This window comes from Drosophila biarmipes, chromosome 2R (genome assembly GCF_025231255.1).
Source record: "Drosophila biarmipes strain raj3 chromosome 2R, RU_DBia_V1.1, whole genome shotgun sequence".
Lineage (NCBI taxonomy): Eukaryota > Metazoa > Arthropoda > Insecta > Diptera > Drosophilidae > Drosophila > Drosophila biarmipes.
The window spans coordinates 6,431,219-6,445,159 of record NC_066615.1 but is presented as its reverse complement, the minus strand read 5'-3'; the positions used below and the strand labels follow the sequence as shown (position 1 = coordinate 6,445,159).

General features: G+C 43.5%; 32 non-coding genes and 1 pseudogene across 32 annotated transcripts; all 33 read right to left on the bottom strand.

The window, feature by feature from the left end:
• Positions 1-183: 183 nt before the first annotated feature.
• Positions 184-302, bottom strand: LOC127011255 (5S ribosomal RNA). Its single transcript, XR_007764309.1, has one exon. It is a non-coding gene; the product is annotated as a 5S ribosomal RNA (ribosomal RNA).
• Positions 303-596: 294 nt separating this feature from the next.
• On the bottom strand, positions 597-715 carry LOC127011253 (5S ribosomal RNA). Its single transcript, XR_007764307.1, has one exon. It is a non-coding gene; the product is annotated as a 5S ribosomal RNA (ribosomal RNA).
• A 302-nt stretch (positions 716-1,017) lies between these two features.
• On the bottom strand, positions 1,018-1,136 carry LOC127011310 (5S ribosomal RNA). Its single transcript, XR_007764364.1, has one exon. It is a non-coding gene; the product is annotated as a 5S ribosomal RNA (ribosomal RNA).
• A 302-nt stretch (positions 1,137-1,438) lies between these two features.
• Positions 1,439-1,557, bottom strand: LOC127011252 (5S ribosomal RNA). The gene has a single exon (XR_007764306.1). It is a non-coding gene; the product is annotated as a 5S ribosomal RNA (ribosomal RNA).
• A 294-nt stretch (positions 1,558-1,851) lies between these two features.
• On the bottom strand, positions 1,852-1,970 carry LOC127011251 (5S ribosomal RNA). The gene has a single exon (XR_007764305.1). It is a non-coding gene; the product is annotated as a 5S ribosomal RNA (ribosomal RNA).
• A 302-nt stretch (positions 1,971-2,272) lies between these two features.
• On the bottom strand, positions 2,273-2,391 carry LOC127011250 (5S ribosomal RNA). The gene has a single exon (XR_007764304.1). It is a non-coding gene; the product is annotated as a 5S ribosomal RNA (ribosomal RNA).
• A 300-nt stretch (positions 2,392-2,691) lies between these two features.
• Positions 2,692-2,810, bottom strand: LOC127011249 (5S ribosomal RNA). The gene has a single exon (XR_007764303.1). It is a non-coding gene; the product is annotated as a 5S ribosomal RNA (ribosomal RNA).
• Positions 2,811-3,112: 302 nt separating this feature from the next.
• Positions 3,113-3,231, bottom strand: LOC127011248 (5S ribosomal RNA). Its single transcript, XR_007764302.1, has one exon. It is a non-coding gene; the product is annotated as a 5S ribosomal RNA (ribosomal RNA).
• Positions 3,232-3,525: 294 nt separating this feature from the next.
• Positions 3,526-3,644, bottom strand: LOC127011247 (5S ribosomal RNA). Its single transcript, XR_007764301.1, has one exon. It is a non-coding gene; the product is annotated as a 5S ribosomal RNA (ribosomal RNA).
• Positions 3,645-3,946: 302 nt separating this feature from the next.
• Positions 3,947-4,065, bottom strand: LOC127011298 (5S ribosomal RNA). Its single transcript, XR_007764352.1, has one exon. It is a non-coding gene; the product is annotated as a 5S ribosomal RNA (ribosomal RNA).
• A 302-nt stretch (positions 4,066-4,367) lies between these two features.
• Positions 4,368-4,486, bottom strand: LOC127011246 (5S ribosomal RNA). Its single transcript, XR_007764300.1, has one exon. It is a non-coding gene; the product is annotated as a 5S ribosomal RNA (ribosomal RNA).
• Positions 4,487-4,788: 302 nt separating this feature from the next.
• Positions 4,789-4,907, bottom strand: LOC127011245 (5S ribosomal RNA). Its single transcript, XR_007764299.1, has one exon. It is a non-coding gene; the product is annotated as a 5S ribosomal RNA (ribosomal RNA).
• Positions 4,908-5,209: 302 nt separating this feature from the next.
• Positions 5,210-5,328, bottom strand: LOC127011244 (5S ribosomal RNA). Its single transcript, XR_007764298.1, has one exon. It is a non-coding gene; the product is annotated as a 5S ribosomal RNA (ribosomal RNA).
• A 302-nt stretch (positions 5,329-5,630) lies between these two features.
• Positions 5,631-5,749, bottom strand: LOC127011242 (5S ribosomal RNA). The gene has a single exon (XR_007764296.1). It is a non-coding gene; the product is annotated as a 5S ribosomal RNA (ribosomal RNA).
• Positions 5,750-6,051: 302 nt separating this feature from the next.
• Positions 6,052-6,170, bottom strand: LOC127011241 (5S ribosomal RNA). The gene has a single exon (XR_007764295.1). It is a non-coding gene; the product is annotated as a 5S ribosomal RNA (ribosomal RNA).
• Positions 6,171-6,472: 302 nt separating this feature from the next.
• LOC127011240 (5S ribosomal RNA) lies at positions 6,473-6,591 on the bottom strand. The gene has a single exon (XR_007764294.1). It is a non-coding gene; the product is annotated as a 5S ribosomal RNA (ribosomal RNA).
• Positions 6,592-6,893: 302 nt separating this feature from the next.
• On the bottom strand, positions 6,894-7,012 carry LOC127011090 (5S ribosomal RNA). The gene has a single exon (XR_007764144.1). It is a non-coding gene; the product is annotated as a 5S ribosomal RNA (ribosomal RNA).
• Positions 7,013-7,314: 302 nt separating this feature from the next.
• Positions 7,315-7,433, bottom strand: LOC127011239 (5S ribosomal RNA). The gene has a single exon (XR_007764293.1). It is a non-coding gene; the product is annotated as a 5S ribosomal RNA (ribosomal RNA).
• Positions 7,434-7,735: 302 nt separating this feature from the next.
• On the bottom strand, positions 7,736-7,854 carry LOC127011238 (5S ribosomal RNA). Its single transcript, XR_007764292.1, has one exon. It is a non-coding gene; the product is annotated as a 5S ribosomal RNA (ribosomal RNA).
• A 302-nt stretch (positions 7,855-8,156) lies between these two features.
• LOC127011237 (5S ribosomal RNA) lies at positions 8,157-8,275 on the bottom strand. The gene has a single exon (XR_007764291.1). It is a non-coding gene; the product is annotated as a 5S ribosomal RNA (ribosomal RNA).
• Positions 8,276-8,577: 302 nt separating this feature from the next.
• On the bottom strand, positions 8,578-8,696 carry LOC127011236 (5S ribosomal RNA). The gene has a single exon (XR_007764290.1). It is a non-coding gene; the product is annotated as a 5S ribosomal RNA (ribosomal RNA).
• Positions 8,697-8,998: 302 nt separating this feature from the next.
• LOC127011235 (5S ribosomal RNA) lies at positions 8,999-9,117 on the bottom strand. The gene has a single exon (XR_007764289.1). It is a non-coding gene; the product is annotated as a 5S ribosomal RNA (ribosomal RNA).
• Positions 9,118-9,419: 302 nt separating this feature from the next.
• On the bottom strand, positions 9,420-9,538 carry LOC127011108 (5S ribosomal RNA). Its single transcript, XR_007764162.1, has one exon. It is a non-coding gene; the product is annotated as a 5S ribosomal RNA (ribosomal RNA).
• Positions 9,539-9,840: 302 nt separating this feature from the next.
• Positions 9,841-9,959, bottom strand: LOC127011287 (5S ribosomal RNA). The gene has a single exon (XR_007764341.1). It is a non-coding gene; the product is annotated as a 5S ribosomal RNA (ribosomal RNA).
• Positions 9,960-10,261: 302 nt separating this feature from the next.
• LOC127011129 (5S ribosomal RNA) lies at positions 10,262-10,380 on the bottom strand. Its single transcript, XR_007764183.1, has one exon. It is a non-coding gene; the product is annotated as a 5S ribosomal RNA (ribosomal RNA).
• Positions 10,381-10,682: 302 nt separating this feature from the next.
• LOC127011234 (5S ribosomal RNA) lies at positions 10,683-10,801 on the bottom strand. Its single transcript, XR_007764288.1, has one exon. It is a non-coding gene; the product is annotated as a 5S ribosomal RNA (ribosomal RNA).
• A 302-nt stretch (positions 10,802-11,103) lies between these two features.
• On the bottom strand, positions 11,104-11,222 carry LOC127011233 (5S ribosomal RNA). The gene has a single exon (XR_007764287.1). It is a non-coding gene; the product is annotated as a 5S ribosomal RNA (ribosomal RNA).
• A 302-nt stretch (positions 11,223-11,524) lies between these two features.
• Positions 11,525-11,643, bottom strand: LOC127011407 (5S ribosomal RNA; annotated as a pseudogene).
• A 302-nt stretch (positions 11,644-11,945) lies between these two features.
• Positions 11,946-12,064, bottom strand: LOC127011231 (5S ribosomal RNA). The gene has a single exon (XR_007764285.1). It is a non-coding gene; the product is annotated as a 5S ribosomal RNA (ribosomal RNA).
• A 302-nt stretch (positions 12,065-12,366) lies between these two features.
• LOC127011230 (5S ribosomal RNA) lies at positions 12,367-12,485 on the bottom strand. Its single transcript, XR_007764284.1, has one exon. It is a non-coding gene; the product is annotated as a 5S ribosomal RNA (ribosomal RNA).
• A 302-nt stretch (positions 12,486-12,787) lies between these two features.
• Positions 12,788-12,906, bottom strand: LOC127011276 (5S ribosomal RNA). Its single transcript, XR_007764330.1, has one exon. It is a non-coding gene; the product is annotated as a 5S ribosomal RNA (ribosomal RNA).
• A 302-nt stretch (positions 12,907-13,208) lies between these two features.
• Positions 13,209-13,327, bottom strand: LOC127011229 (5S ribosomal RNA). The gene has a single exon (XR_007764283.1). It is a non-coding gene; the product is annotated as a 5S ribosomal RNA (ribosomal RNA).
• A 302-nt stretch (positions 13,328-13,629) lies between these two features.
• On the bottom strand, positions 13,630-13,748 carry LOC127011125 (5S ribosomal RNA). Its single transcript, XR_007764179.1, has one exon. It is a non-coding gene; the product is annotated as a 5S ribosomal RNA (ribosomal RNA).
• Positions 13,749-13,941: the final 193 nt, after the last annotated feature.

Below are 13,941 nucleotides of genomic sequence, written 5' to 3'. Positions count from 1 at the left end.
GAATCGTAATAAAAGATTAAAAAGGGTTTGGAGTCGTTTGCTTGAAAAATCAGTGCAAGAAATAATTTGGAAATATTCGAATAGTCGAAATTTTGGATAAATTGATTCGAATTTGCAGTTGCAGAGAAAAATGGTATTCAGATGGCGTTGAAATATATAAGAGCGGCAAAAAGTTGTTGACGAGGCCAACAACACGCGGTGTTCCCAAGCGGTCCATCATCTAAGTACTAACCGCGCCCGACGCTGCTTAATTTCGGTGATCGGACGAGAACCGATGTATTCAGCGTGGTATGGTCGTTGGCGAAAGTCGCAGGGCTAAGCGCTATTCCAAATTGGAACGCCGGTCCTGCCTAGAGGCTGCCCTTGATTCTATTTACTCGTACACTACCTTCGGCCAATATTGAAAGTGCTTTGAATCGTAATAAAAGATTAAAAAGGGTTTGGAGTCGTTTGCTTGAAAAATCAGTGCAAGAAATAATTTGGAAATATTCGAATAGTCGAAATTTTGGATAAATTGATTCGAATTTGCAGTTGCAGAGAAAAATGGTATTCAGATGGCGTTGAAATATATAAGAGCGGCAAAAAGTGGTTGACGAGGCCAACAACACGCGGTGTTCCCAAGCGGTCCATCATCTAAGTACTAACCGCGCCCGACGCTGCTTAATTTCGGTGATCGGACGAGAACCGATGTATTCAGCGTGGTATGGTCGTTGGCGAAAGTCGCAGGGCTAAGCGCTGGGCTTATATTCCAAATTGGAACGCCGGTCCTGCCTAGAGGCTGCCCTTGATTCTATTTACTCGTACACTACCTTCGGCCAATATTGAAAGTGCTTTGAATCGTAATAAAAGATTAAAAAGGGTTTGGAGTCGTTTGCTTGAAAAATCAGTGCAAGAAATAATTTGGAAATATTCGAATAGTCGAAATTTTGGATAAATTGATTCGAATTTGCAGTTGCAGAGAAAAATGGTATTCAGATGGCGTTGAAATATATAAGAGCGGCAAAAAGTGGTTGACGAGGCCAACAACACGCGGTGTTCCCAAGCGGTCCCCCATCTAAGTACTAACCGCGCCCGACGCTGCTTAATTTCGGTGATCGGACGAGAACCGATGTATTCAGCGTGGTATGGTCGTTGGCGAAAGTCGCAGGGCTAAGCGCTGGCCTTATATTCCAAATTGGAACGCCGGTCCTGCCTAGAGGCTGCCCTTGATTCTATTTACTCGTACACTACCTTCGGCCAATATTGAAAGTGCTTTGAATCGTAATAAAAGATTAAAAAGGGTTTGGAGTCGTTTGCTTGAAAAATCAGTGCAAGAAATAATTTGGAAATATTCGAATAGTCGAAATTTTGGATAAATTGATTCGAATTTGCAGTTGCAGAGAAAAATGGTATTCAGATGGCGTTGAAATATATAAGAGCGGCAAAAAGTTGTTGACGAGGCCAACAACACGCGGTGTTCCCAAGCGGTCCATCATCTAAGTACTAACCGCGCCCGACGCTGCTTAATTTCGGTGATCGGACGAGAACCGATGTATTCAGCGTGGTATGGTCGTTGGCGGAAGTCGCAGGGCTAAGCGCTATTCCAAATTGGAACGCCGGTCCTGCCTAGAGGCTGCCCTTGATTCTATTTACTCGTACACTACCTTCGGCCAATATTGAAAGTGCTTTGAATCGTAATAAAAGATTAAAAAGGGTTTGGAGTCGTTTGCTTGAAAAATCAGTGCAAGAAATAATTTGGAAATATTCGAATAGTCGAAATTTTGGATAAATTGATTCGAATTTGCAGTTGCAGAGAAAAATGGTATTCAGATGGCGTTGAAATATATAAGAGCGGCAAAAAGTTGTTGACGAGGCCAACAACACGCGGTGTTCCCAAGCGGTCCATCATCTAAGTACTAACCGCGCCCGACGCTGCTTAATTTCGGTGATCGGACGAGAACCGATGTATTCAGCGTGGTATGGTCGTTGGCGAAAGTCGCAGGGCTAAGCGCTGGGCTTATATTCCAAATTGGAACGCCGGTCCTGCCTAGAGGCTGCCCTTGATTCTATTTACTCGTACACTACCTTCGGCCAATATTGAAAGTGCTTTGAATCGTAATAAAAGATTAAAAAGGATTTGGAGTCGTTTGCTTGAAAAATCAGTGCAAGAAATAATTTGGAAATATTCGAATAGTCGAAATTTTGGATAAATTGATTCGAATTTGCAGTTGCAGAGAAAAATGGTATTCAGATGGCGTTGAAATATATAAGAGCGGCAAAAAGTTGTTGACGAGGCCAACAACACGCGGTGTTCCCAAGCGGTCCATCATCTAAGTACTAACCGCGCCCGACGCTGCTTAATTTCGGTGATCGGACGAGAACCGATGTATTCAGCGTGGTATGGTCGTTGGCGAAAGTCGCAGGGCTAAGCGCTGGGCTTATATTCCAAATTGGAACGCCGGTCCTGCCTAGAGGCTGCCCTTGATTCTATTTACTCGTACACTACCTTCGGCCAATATTGAAAGTGCTTTGAATCGTAATAAAAGATTAAAAAGGGTTTGGAGTCGTTTGCTTGAAAAATCAGTGCAAGAAATAATTTGGAAATATTCGAATAGTCGAAATTTTGGATAAATTGATTCGAATTTGCAGTTGCAGAGAAAAATGGTATTCAGATGGCGTTGAAATATAAGAGCGGCAAAAAGTTGTTGACGAGGCCAACAACACGCGGTGTTCCCAAGCGGTCCATCATCTAAGTACTAACCGCGCCCGACGCTGCTTAATTTCGGTGATCGGACGAGAACCGATGTATTCAGCGTGGTATGGTCGTTGGCGAAAGTCGCAGGGCTAAGCGCTGGCCTTATATTCCAAATTGGAACGCCGGTCCTGCCTAGAGGCTGCCCTTGATTCTATTTACTCGTACACTACCTTCGGCCAATATTGAAAGTGCTTTGAATCGTAATAAAAGATTAAAAAGGGTTTGGAGTCGTTTGCTTGAAAAATCAGTGCAAGAAATAATTTGGAAATATTCGAATAGTCGAAATTTTGGATAAATTGATTCGAATTTGCAGTTGCAGAGAAAAATGGTATTCAGATGGCGTTGAAATATATAAGAGCGGCAAAAAGTTGTTGACGAGGCCAACAACACGCGGTGTTCCCAAGCGGTCCATCATCTAAGTACTAACCGCGCCCGACGCTGCTTAATTTCGGTGATCGGACGAGAACCGATGTATTCAGCGTGGTATGGTCGTTGGCGAAAGTCGCAGGGCTAAGCGCTATTCCAAATTGGAACGCCGGTCCTGCCTAGAGGCTGCCCTTGATTCTATTTACTCGTACACTACCTTCGGCCAATATTGAAAGTGCTTTGAATCGTAATAAAAGATTAAAAAGGGTTTGGAGTCGTTTGCTTGAAAAATCAGTGCAAGAAATAATTTGGAAATATTCGAATAGTCGAAATTTTGGATAAATTGATTCGAATTTGCAGTTGCAGAGAAAAATGGTATTCAGATGGCGTTGAAATATATAAGAGCGGCAAAAAGTGGTTGACGAGGCCAACAACACGCGGTGTTCCCAAGCGGTCCATCATCTAAGTACTAACCGCGCCCGACGCTGCTTAATTTCGGTGATCGGACGAGAACCGATGTATTCAGCGTGGTATGGTCGTTGGCGAAAGTCGCAGGGCTAAGCGCTGGGCTTATATTCCAAATTGGAACGCCGGTCCTGCCTAGAGGCTGCCCTTGATTCTATTTACTCGTACACTACCTTCGGCCAATATTGAAAGTGCTTTGAATCGTAATAAAAGATTAAAAAGGGTTTGGAGTCGTTTGCTTGAAAAATCAGTGCAAGAAATAATTTGGAAATATTCGAATAGTCGAAATTTTGGATAAATTGATTCGAATTTGCAGTTGCAGAGAAAAATGGTATTCAGATGGCGTTGAAATATATAAGAGCGGCAAAAAGTTGTTGATGAGGCCAACAACACGCGGTGTTCCCAAGCGGTCCCCCATCTAAGTACTAACCGCGCCCGACGCTGCTTAATTTCGGTGATCGGACGAGAACCGATGTATTCAGCGTGGTATGGTCGTTGGCGAAAGTCGCAGGGCTAAGCGCTGGGCTTATATTCCAAATTGGAACGCCGGTCCTGCCTAGAGGCTGCCCTTGATTCTATTTACTCGTACACTACCTTCGGCCAATATTGAAAGTGCTTTGAATCGTAATAAAAGATTAAAAAGGGTTTGGAGTCGTTTGCTTGAAAAATCAGTGCAAGAAATAATTTGGAAATATTCGAATAGTCGAAATTTTGGATAAATTGATTCGAATTTGCAGTTGCAGAGAAAAATGGTATTCAGATGGCGTTGAAATATATAAGAGCGGCAAAAAGTTGTTGACGAGGCCAACAACACGCGGTGTTCCCAAGCGGTCCATCATCTAAGTACTAACCGCGCCCGACGCTGCTTAATTTCGGTGATCGGACGAGAACCGATGTATTCAGCGTGGTATGGTCGTTGGCGAAAGTCGCAGGGCTAAGCGCTGGGCTTATATTCCAAATTGGAACGCCGGTCCTGCCTAGAGGCTGCCCTTGATTCTATTTACTCGTACACTACCTTCGGCCAATATTGAAAGTGCTTTGAATCGTAATAAAAGATTAAAAAGGGTTTGGAGTCGTTTGCTTGAAAAATCAGTGCAAGAAATAATTTGGAAATATTCGAATAGTCGAAATTTTGGATAAATTGATTCGAATTTGCAGTTGCAGAGAAAAATGGTATTCAGATGGCGTTGAAATATATAAGAGCGGCAAAAAGTTGTTGACGAGGCCAACAACACGCGGTGTTCCCAAGCGGTCCATCATCTAAGTACTAACCGCGCCCGACGCTGCTTAATTTCGGTGATCGGACGAGAACCGATGTATTCAGCGTGGTATGGTCGTTGGCGAAAGTCGCAGGGCTAAGCGCTGGGCTTATATTCCAAATTGGAACGCCGGTCCTGCCTAGAGGCTGCCCTTGATTCTATTTACTCGTACACTACCTTCGGCCAATATTGAAAGTGCTTTGAATCGTAATAAAAGATTAAAAAGGGTTTGGAGTCGTTTGCTTGAAAAATCAGTGCAAGAAATAATTTGGAAATATTCGAATAGTCGAAATTTTGGATAAATTGATTCGAATTTGCAGTTGCAGAGAAAAATGGTATTCAGATGGCGTTGAAATATATAAGAGCGGCAAAAAGTTGTTGACGAGGCCAACAACACGCGGTGTTCCCAAGCGGTCCATCATCTAAGTACTAACCGCGCCCGACGCTGCTTAATTTCGGTGATCGGACGAGAACCGATGTATTCAGCGTGGTATGGTCGTTGGCGAAAGTCGCAGGGCTAAGCGCTGGGCTTATATTCCAAATTGGAACGCCGGTCCTGCCTAGAGGCTGCCCTTGATTCTATTTACTCGTACACTACCTTCGGCCAATATTGAAAGTGCTTTGAATCGTAATAAAAGATTAAAAAGGGTTTGGAGTCGTTTGCTTGAAAAATCAGTGCAAGAAATAATTTGGAAATATTCGAATAGTCGAAATTTTGGATAAATTGATTCGAATTTGCAGTTGCAGAGAAAAATGGTATTCAGATGGCGTTGAAATATATAAGAGCGGCAAAAAGTTGTTGACGAGGCCAACAACACGCGGTGTTCCCAAGCGGTCCATCATCTAAGTACTAACCGCGCCCGACGCTGCTTAATTTCGGTGATCGGACGAGAACCGATGTATTCAGCGTGGTATGGTCGTTGGCGAAAGTCGCAGGGCTAAGCGCTGGGCTTATATTCCAAATTGGAACGCCGGTCCTGCCTAGAGGCTGCCCTTGATTCTATTTACTCGTACACTACCTTCGGCCAATATTGAAAGTGCTTTGAATCGTAATAAAAGATTAAAAAGGGTTTGGAGTCGTTTGCTTGAAAAATCAGTGCAAGAAATAATTTGGAAATATTCGAATAGTCGAAATTTTGGATAAATTGATTCGAATTTGCAGTTGCAGAGAAAAATGGTATTCAGATGGCGTTGAAATATATAAGAGCGGCAAAAAGTGGTTGACGAGGCCAACAACACGCGGTGTTCCCAAGCGGTCCATCATCTAAGTACTAACCGCGCCCGACGCTGCTTAATTTCGGTGATCGGACGAGAACCGATGTATTCAGCGTGGTATGGTCGTTGGCGAAAGTCGCAGGGCTAAGCGCTGGGCTTATATTCCAAATTGGAACGCCGGTCCTGCCTAGAGGCTGCCCTTGATTCTATTTACTCGTACACTACCTTCGGCCAATATTGAAAGTGCTTTGAATCGTAATAAAAGATTAAAAAGGGTTTGGAGTCGTTTGCTTGAAAAATCAGTGCAAGAAATAATTTGGAAATATTCGAATAGTCGAAATTTTGGATAAATTGATTCGAATTTGCAGTTGCAGAGAAAAATGGTATTCAGATGGCGTTGAAATATATAAGAGCGGCAAAAAGTTGTTGACGAGGCCAACAACACGCGGTGTTCCCAAGCGGTCCATCATCTAAGTACTAACCGCGCCCGACGCTGCTTAATTTCGGTGATCGGACGAGAACCGATGTATTCAGCGTGGTATGGTCGTTGGCGAAAGTCGCAGGGCTAAGCGCTGGGCTTATATTCCAAATTGGAACGCCGGTCCTGCCTAGAGGCTGCCCTTGATTCTATTTACTCGTACACTACCTTCGGCCAATATTGAAAGTGCTTTGAATCGTAATAAAAGATTAAAAAGGGTTTGGAGTCGTTTGCTTGAAAAATCAGTGCAAGAAATAATTTGGAAATATTCGAATAGTCGAAATTTTGGATAAATTGATTCGAATTTGCAGTTGCAGAGAAAAATGGTATTCAGATGGCGTTGAAATATATAAGAGCGGCAAAAAGTTGTTGACGAGGCCAACAACACGCGGTGTTCCCAAGCGGTCCCCCATCTAAGTACTAACCGCGCCCGACGCTGCTTAATTACGGTGATCGGACGAGAACCGATGTATTCAGCGTGGTATGGTCGTTGGCGAAAGTCGCAGGGCTAAGCGCTGGCCTTATATTCCAAATTGGAACGCCGGTCCTGCCTAGAGGCTGCCCTTGATTCTATTTACTCGTACACTACCTTCGGCCAATATTGAAAGTGCTTTGAATCGTAATAAAAGATTAAAAAGGGTTTGGAGTCGTTTGCTTGAAAAATCAGTGCAAGAAATAATTTGGAAATATTCGAATAGTCGAAATTTTGGATAAATTGATTCGAATTTGCAGTTGCAGAGAAAAATGGTATTCAGATGGCGTTGAAATATATAAGAGCGGCAAAAAGTTGTTGACGAGGCCAACAACACGCGGTGTTCCCAAGCGGTCCATCATCTAAGTACTAACCGCGCCCGACGCTGCTTAATTTCGGTGATCGGACGAGAACCGATGTATTCAGCGTGGTATGGTCGTTGGCGAAAGTCGCAGGGCTAAGCGCTGGGCTTATATTCCAAATTGGAACGCCGGTCCTGCCTAGAGGCTGCCCTTGATTCTATTTACTCGTACACTACCTTCGGCCAATATTGAAAGTGCTTTGAATCGTAATAAAAGATTAAAAAGGGTTTGGAGTCGTTTGCTTGAAAAATCAGTGCAAGAAATAATTTGGAAATATTCGAATAGTCGAAATTTTGGATAAATTGATTCGAATTTGCAGTTGCAGAGAAAAATGGTATTCAGATGGCGTTGAAATATATAAGAGCGGCAAAAAGTTGTTGACGAGGCCAACAACACGCGGTGTTCCCAAGCGGTCCATCATCTAAGTACTAACCGCGCCCGACGCTGCTTAATTTCGGTGATCGGACGAGAACCGATGTATTCAGCGTGGTATGGTCGTTGGCGAAAGTCGCAGGGCTAAGCGCTGGGCTTATATTCCAAATTGGAACGCCGGTCCTGCCTAGAGGCTGCCCTTGATTCTATTTACTCGTACACTACCTTCGGCCAATATTGAAAGTGCTTTGAATCGTAATAAAAGATTAAAAAGGGTTTGGAGTCGTTTGCTTGAAAAATCAGTGCAAGAAATAATTTGGAAATATTCGAATAGTCGAAATTTTGGATAAATTGATTCGAATTTGCAGTTGCAGAGAAAAATGGTATTCAGATGGCGTTGAAATATATAAGAGCGGCAAAAAGTTGTTGACGAGGCCAACAACACGCGGTGTTCCCAAGCGGTCCATCATCTAAGTACTAACCGCGCCCGACGCTGCTTAATTTCGGTGATCGGACGAGAACCGATGTATTCAGCGTGGTATGGTCGTTGGCGAAAGTCGCAGGGCTAAGCGCTGGGCTTATATTCCAAATTGGAACGCCGGTCCTGCCTAGAGGCTGCCCTTGATTCTATTTACTCGTACACTACCTTCGGCCAATATTGAAAGTGCTTTGAATCGTAATAAAAGATTAAAAAGGGTTTGGAGTCGTTTGCTTGAAAAATCAGTGCAAGAAATAATTTGGAAATATTCGAATAGTCGAAATTTTGGATAAATTGATTCGAATTTGCAGTTGCAGAGAAAAATGGTATTCAGATGGCGTTGAAATATATAAGAGCGGCAAAAAGTTGTTGACGAGGCCAACAACACGCGGTGTTCCCAAGCGGTCCATCATCTAAGTACTAACCGCGCCCGACGCTGCTTAATTTCGGTGATCGGACGAGAACCGATGTATTCAGCGTGGTATGGTCGTTGGCGAAAGTCGCAGGGCTAAGCGCTGGGCTTATATTCCAAATTGGAACGCCGGTCCTGCCTAGAGGCTGCCCTTGATTCTATTTACTCGTACACTACCTTCGGCCAATATTGAAAGTGCTTTGAATCGTAATAAAAGATTAAAAAGGGTTTGGAGTCGTTTGCTTGAAAAATCAGTGCAAGAAATAATTTGGAAATATTCGAATAGTCGAAATTTTGGATAAATTGATTCGAATTTGCAGTTGCAGAGAAAAATGGTATTCAGATGGCGTTGAAATATATAAGAGCGGCAAAAAGTGGTTGACGAGGCCAACAACACGCGGTGTTCCCAAGCGGTCCATCATCTAAGTACTAACCGCGCCCGACGCTGCTTAATTTCGGTGATCGGACGAGAACCGATGTATTCAGCGTGGTATGGTCGTTGGCGAAAGTCGCAGGGCTAAGCGCTGGGCTTATATTCCAAATTGGAACGCCGGTCCTGCCTAGAGGCTGCCCTTGATTCTATTTACTCGTACACTACCTTCGGCCAATATTGAAAGTGCTTTGAATCGTAATAAAAGATTAAAAAGGGTTTGGAGTCGTTTGCTTGAAAAATCAGTGCAAGAAATAATTTGGAAATATTCGAATAGTCGAAATTTTGGATAAATTGATTCGAATTTGCAGTTGCAGAGAAAAATGGTATTCAGATGGCGTTGAAATATATAAGAGCGGCAAAAAGTTGTTGATGAGGCCAACAACACGCGGTGTTCCCAAGCGGTCCCTCATCTAAGTACTAACCGCGCCCGACGCTGCTTAATTTCGGTGATCGGACGAGAACCGATGTATTCAGCGTGGTATGGTCGTTGGCGAAAGTCGCAGGGCTAAGCGCTGGGCTTATATTCCAAATTGGAACGCCGGTCCTGCCTAGAGGCTGCCCTTGATTCTATTTACTCGTACACTACCTTCGGCCAATATTGAAAGTGCTTTGAATCGTAATAAAAGATTAAAAAGGGTTTGGAGTCGTTTGCTTGAAAAATCAGTGCAAGAAATAATTTGGAAATATTCGAATAGTCGAAATTTTGGATAAATTGATTCGAATTTGCAGTTGCAGAGAAAAATGGTATTCAGATGGCGTTGAAATATATAAGAGCGGCAAAAAGTTGTTGACGAGGCCAACAACACGCGGTGTTCCCAAGCGGTCCCCCATCTAAGTACTAACCGCGCCCGACGCTGCTTAATTTCGGTGATCGGACGAGAACCGATGTATTCAGCGTGGTATGGTCGTTGGCGAAAGTCGCAGGGCTAAGCGCTTGGCTTATATTCCAAATTGGAACGCCGGTCCTGCCTAGAGGCTGCCCTTGATTCTATTTACTCGTACACTACCTTCGGCCAATATTGAAAGTGCTTTGAATCGTAATAAAAGATTAAAAAGGGTTTGGAGTCGTTTGCTTGAAAAATCAGTGCAAGAAATAATTTGGAAATATTCGAATAGTCGAAATTTTGGATAAATTGATTCGAATTTGCAGTTGCAGAGAAAAATGGTATTCAGATGGCGTTGAAATATATAAGAGCGGCAAAAAGTTGTTGACGAGGCCAACAACACGCGGTGTTCCCAAGCGGTCCCCCATCTAAGTGCTAACCGCGCCCGACGCTGCTTAATTTCGGTGATCGGACGAGAACCGATGTATTCAGCGTGGTATGGTCGTTGGCGAAAGTCGCAGGGCTAAGCGCTGGGCTTATATTCCAAATTGGAACGCCGGTCCTGCCTAGAGGCTGCCCTTGATTCTATTTACTCGTACACTACCTTCGGCCAATATTGAAAGTGCTTTGAATCGTAATAAAAGATTAAAAAGGGTTTGGAGTCGTTTGCTTGAAAAATCAGTGCAAGAAATAATTTGGAAATATTCGAATAGTCGAAATTTTGGATAAATTGATTCGAATTTGCAGTTGCAGAGAAAAATGGTATTCAGATGGCGTTGAAATATATAAGAGCGGCAAAAAGTTGTTGACGAGGCCAACAACACGCGGTGTTCCCAAGCGGTCCATCATCTAAGTACTAACCGCGCCCGACGCTGCTTAATTTCGGTGATCGGACGAGAACCGATGTATTCAGCGTGGTATGGTCGTTGGCGAAAGTCGCAGGGCTAAGCGCTGGGCTTATATTCCAAATTGGAACGCCGGTCCTGCCTAGAGGCTGCCCTTGATTCTATTTACTCGTACACTACCTTCGGCCAATATTGAAAGTGCTTTGAATCGTAATAAAAGATTAAAAAGGGTTTGGAGTCGTTTGCTTGAAAAATCAGTGCAAGAAATAATTTGGAAATATTCGAATAGTCGAAATTTTGGATAAATTGATTCGAATTTGCAGTTGCAGAGAAAAATGGTATTCAGATGGCGTTGAAATATATAAGAGCGGCAAAAAGTTGTTGACGAGGCCAACAACACGCGGTGTTCCCAAGCGGTCCATCATCTAAGTACTAACCGCGCCCGACGCTGCTTAATTTCGGTGATCGGACGAGAACCGATGTATTCAGCGTGGTATGGTCGTTGGCGAAAGTCGCAGGGCTAAGCGCTTGGCTTATATTCCAAATTGGAACGCCGGTCCTGCCTAGAGGCTGCCCTTGATTCTATTTACTCGTACACTACCTTCGGCCAATATTGAAAGTGCTTTGAATCGTAATAAAAGATTAAAAAGGGTTTGGAGTCGTTTGCTTGAAAAATCAGTGCAAGAAATAATTTGGAAATATTCGAATAGTCGAAATTTTGGATAAATTGATTCGAATTTGCAGTTGCAGAGAAAAATGGTATTCAGATGGCGTTGAAATATATAAGAGCGGCAAAAAGTTGTTGACGAGGCCAACAACACGCGGTGTTCCCAAGCGGTCCATCATCTAAGTACTAACCGCGCCCGACGCTGCTTAATTACGGTGATCGGACGAGAACCGATGTATTCAGCGTGGTATGGTCGTTGGCGAAAGTCGCAGGGCTAAGCGCTTGGCTTATATTCCAAATTGGAACGCCGGTCCTGCCTAGAGGCTGCCCTTGATTCTATTTACTCGTACACTACCTTCGGCCAATATTGAAAGTGCTTTGAATCGTAATAAAAGATTAAAAAGGGTTTGGAGTCGTTTGCTTGAAAAATCAGTGCAAGAAATAATTTGGAAATATTCGAATAGTCGAAATTTTGGATAAATTGATTCGAATTTGCAGTTGCAGAGAAAAATGGTATTCAGATGGCGTTGAAATATATAAGAGCGGCAAAAAGTTGTTGACGAGGCCAACAACACGCGGTGTTCCCAAGCGGTCCATCATCTAAGTACTAACCGCGCCCGACGCTGCTTAATTTCGGTGATCGGACGAGAACCGATGTATTCAGCGTGGTATGGTCGTTGGCGAAAGTCGCAGGGCTAAGCGCTGGCCTTATATTCCAAATTGGAACGCCGGTCCTGCCTAGAGGCTGCCCTTGATTCTATTTACTCGTACACTACCTTCGGCCAATATTGAAAGTGCTTTGAATCGTAATAAAAGATTAAAAAGGGTTTGGAGTCGTTTGCTTGAAAAATCAGTGCAAGAAATAATTTGGAAATATTCGAATAGTCGAAATTTTGGATAAATTGATTCGAATTTGCAGTTGCAGAGAAAAATGGTATTCAGATGGCGTTGAAATATATAAGAGCGGCAAAAAGTTGTTGACGAGGCCAACAACACGCGGTGTTCCCAAGCGGTCCATCATCTAAGTACTAACCGCGCCCGACGCTGCTTAATTTCGGTGATCGGACGAGAACCGATGTATTCAGCGTGGTATGGTCGTTGGCGAAAGTCGCAGGGCTAAGCGCTGGGCTTATATTCCAAATTGGAACGCCGGTCCTGCCTAGAGGCTGCCCTTGATTCTATTTACTCGTACACTACCTTCGGCCAATATTGAAAGTGCTTTGAATCGTAATAAAAGATTAAAAAGGGTTTGGAGTCGTTTGCTTGAAAAATCAGTGCAAGAAATAATTTGGAAATATTCGAATAGTCGAAATTTTGGATAAATTGATTCGAATTTGCAGTTGCAGAGAAAAATGGTATTCAGATGGCGTTGAAATATATAAGAGCGGCAAAAAGTTGTTGACGAGGCCAACAACACGCGGTGTTCCCAAGCGGTCCCCCATCTAAGTACTAACCGCGCCCGACGCTGCTTAATTTCGGTGATCGGACGAGAACCGATGTATTCAGCGTGGTATGGTCGTTGGCGAAAGTCGCAGGGCTAAGCGCTGGGCTTATATTCCAAATTGGAACGCCGGTCCTGCCTAGAGGCTGCCCTTGATTCTATTTACTCGTACACTACCTTCGGCCAATATTGAAAGTGCTTTGAATCGTAATAAAAGATTAAAAAGGGTTTGGAGTCGTTTGCTTGAAAAATCAGTGCAAGAAATAATTTGGAAATATTCGAATAGTCGAAATTTTGGATAAATTGATTCGAATTTGCAGTTGCAGAGAAAAATGGTATTCAGATGGCGTTGAAATATATAAGAGCGGCAAAAAGTGGTTGACGAGGCCAACAACACGCGGTGTTCCCAAGCGGTCCATCATCTAAGTACTAACCGCGCCCGACGCTGCTTAATTTCGGTGATCGGACGAGAACCGATGTATTCAGCGTGGTATGGTCGTTGGCGAAAGTCGCAGGGCTAAGCGCTGGGCTTATATTCCAAATTGGAACGCCGGTCCTGCCTAGAGGCTGCCCTTGATTCTATTTACTCGTACACTACCTTCGGCCAATATTGAAAGTGCTTTGAATCGTAATAAAAGATTAAAAAGGGTTTGGAGTCGTTTGCTTGAAAAATCAGTGCAAGAAATAATTTGGAAATATTCGAATAGTCGAAATTTTGGATAAATTGATTCGAATTTGCAGTTGCAGAGAAAAATGGTATTCAGATGGCGTTGAAATATATAAGAGCGGCAAAAAGTTGTTGATGAGGCCAACAACACGCGGTGTTCCCAAGCGGTCCCACATCTAAGTACTAACCGCGCCCGACGCTGCTTAATTTCGGTGATCGGACGAGAACCGATGTATTCAGCGTGGTATGGTCGTTGGCGAAAGTCGCAGGGCTAAGCGCTGGGCTTATATTCCAAATTGGAACGCCGGTCCTGCCTAGAGGCTGCCCTTGATTCTATTTACTCGTACACTACCTTCGGCCAATATTGAAAGTGCTTTGAATCGTAATAAAAGATTAAAAAGGGTTTGGAGTCGTTTGCTTGAAAAATCAGTGCAAGAAATAATTTGGAAAT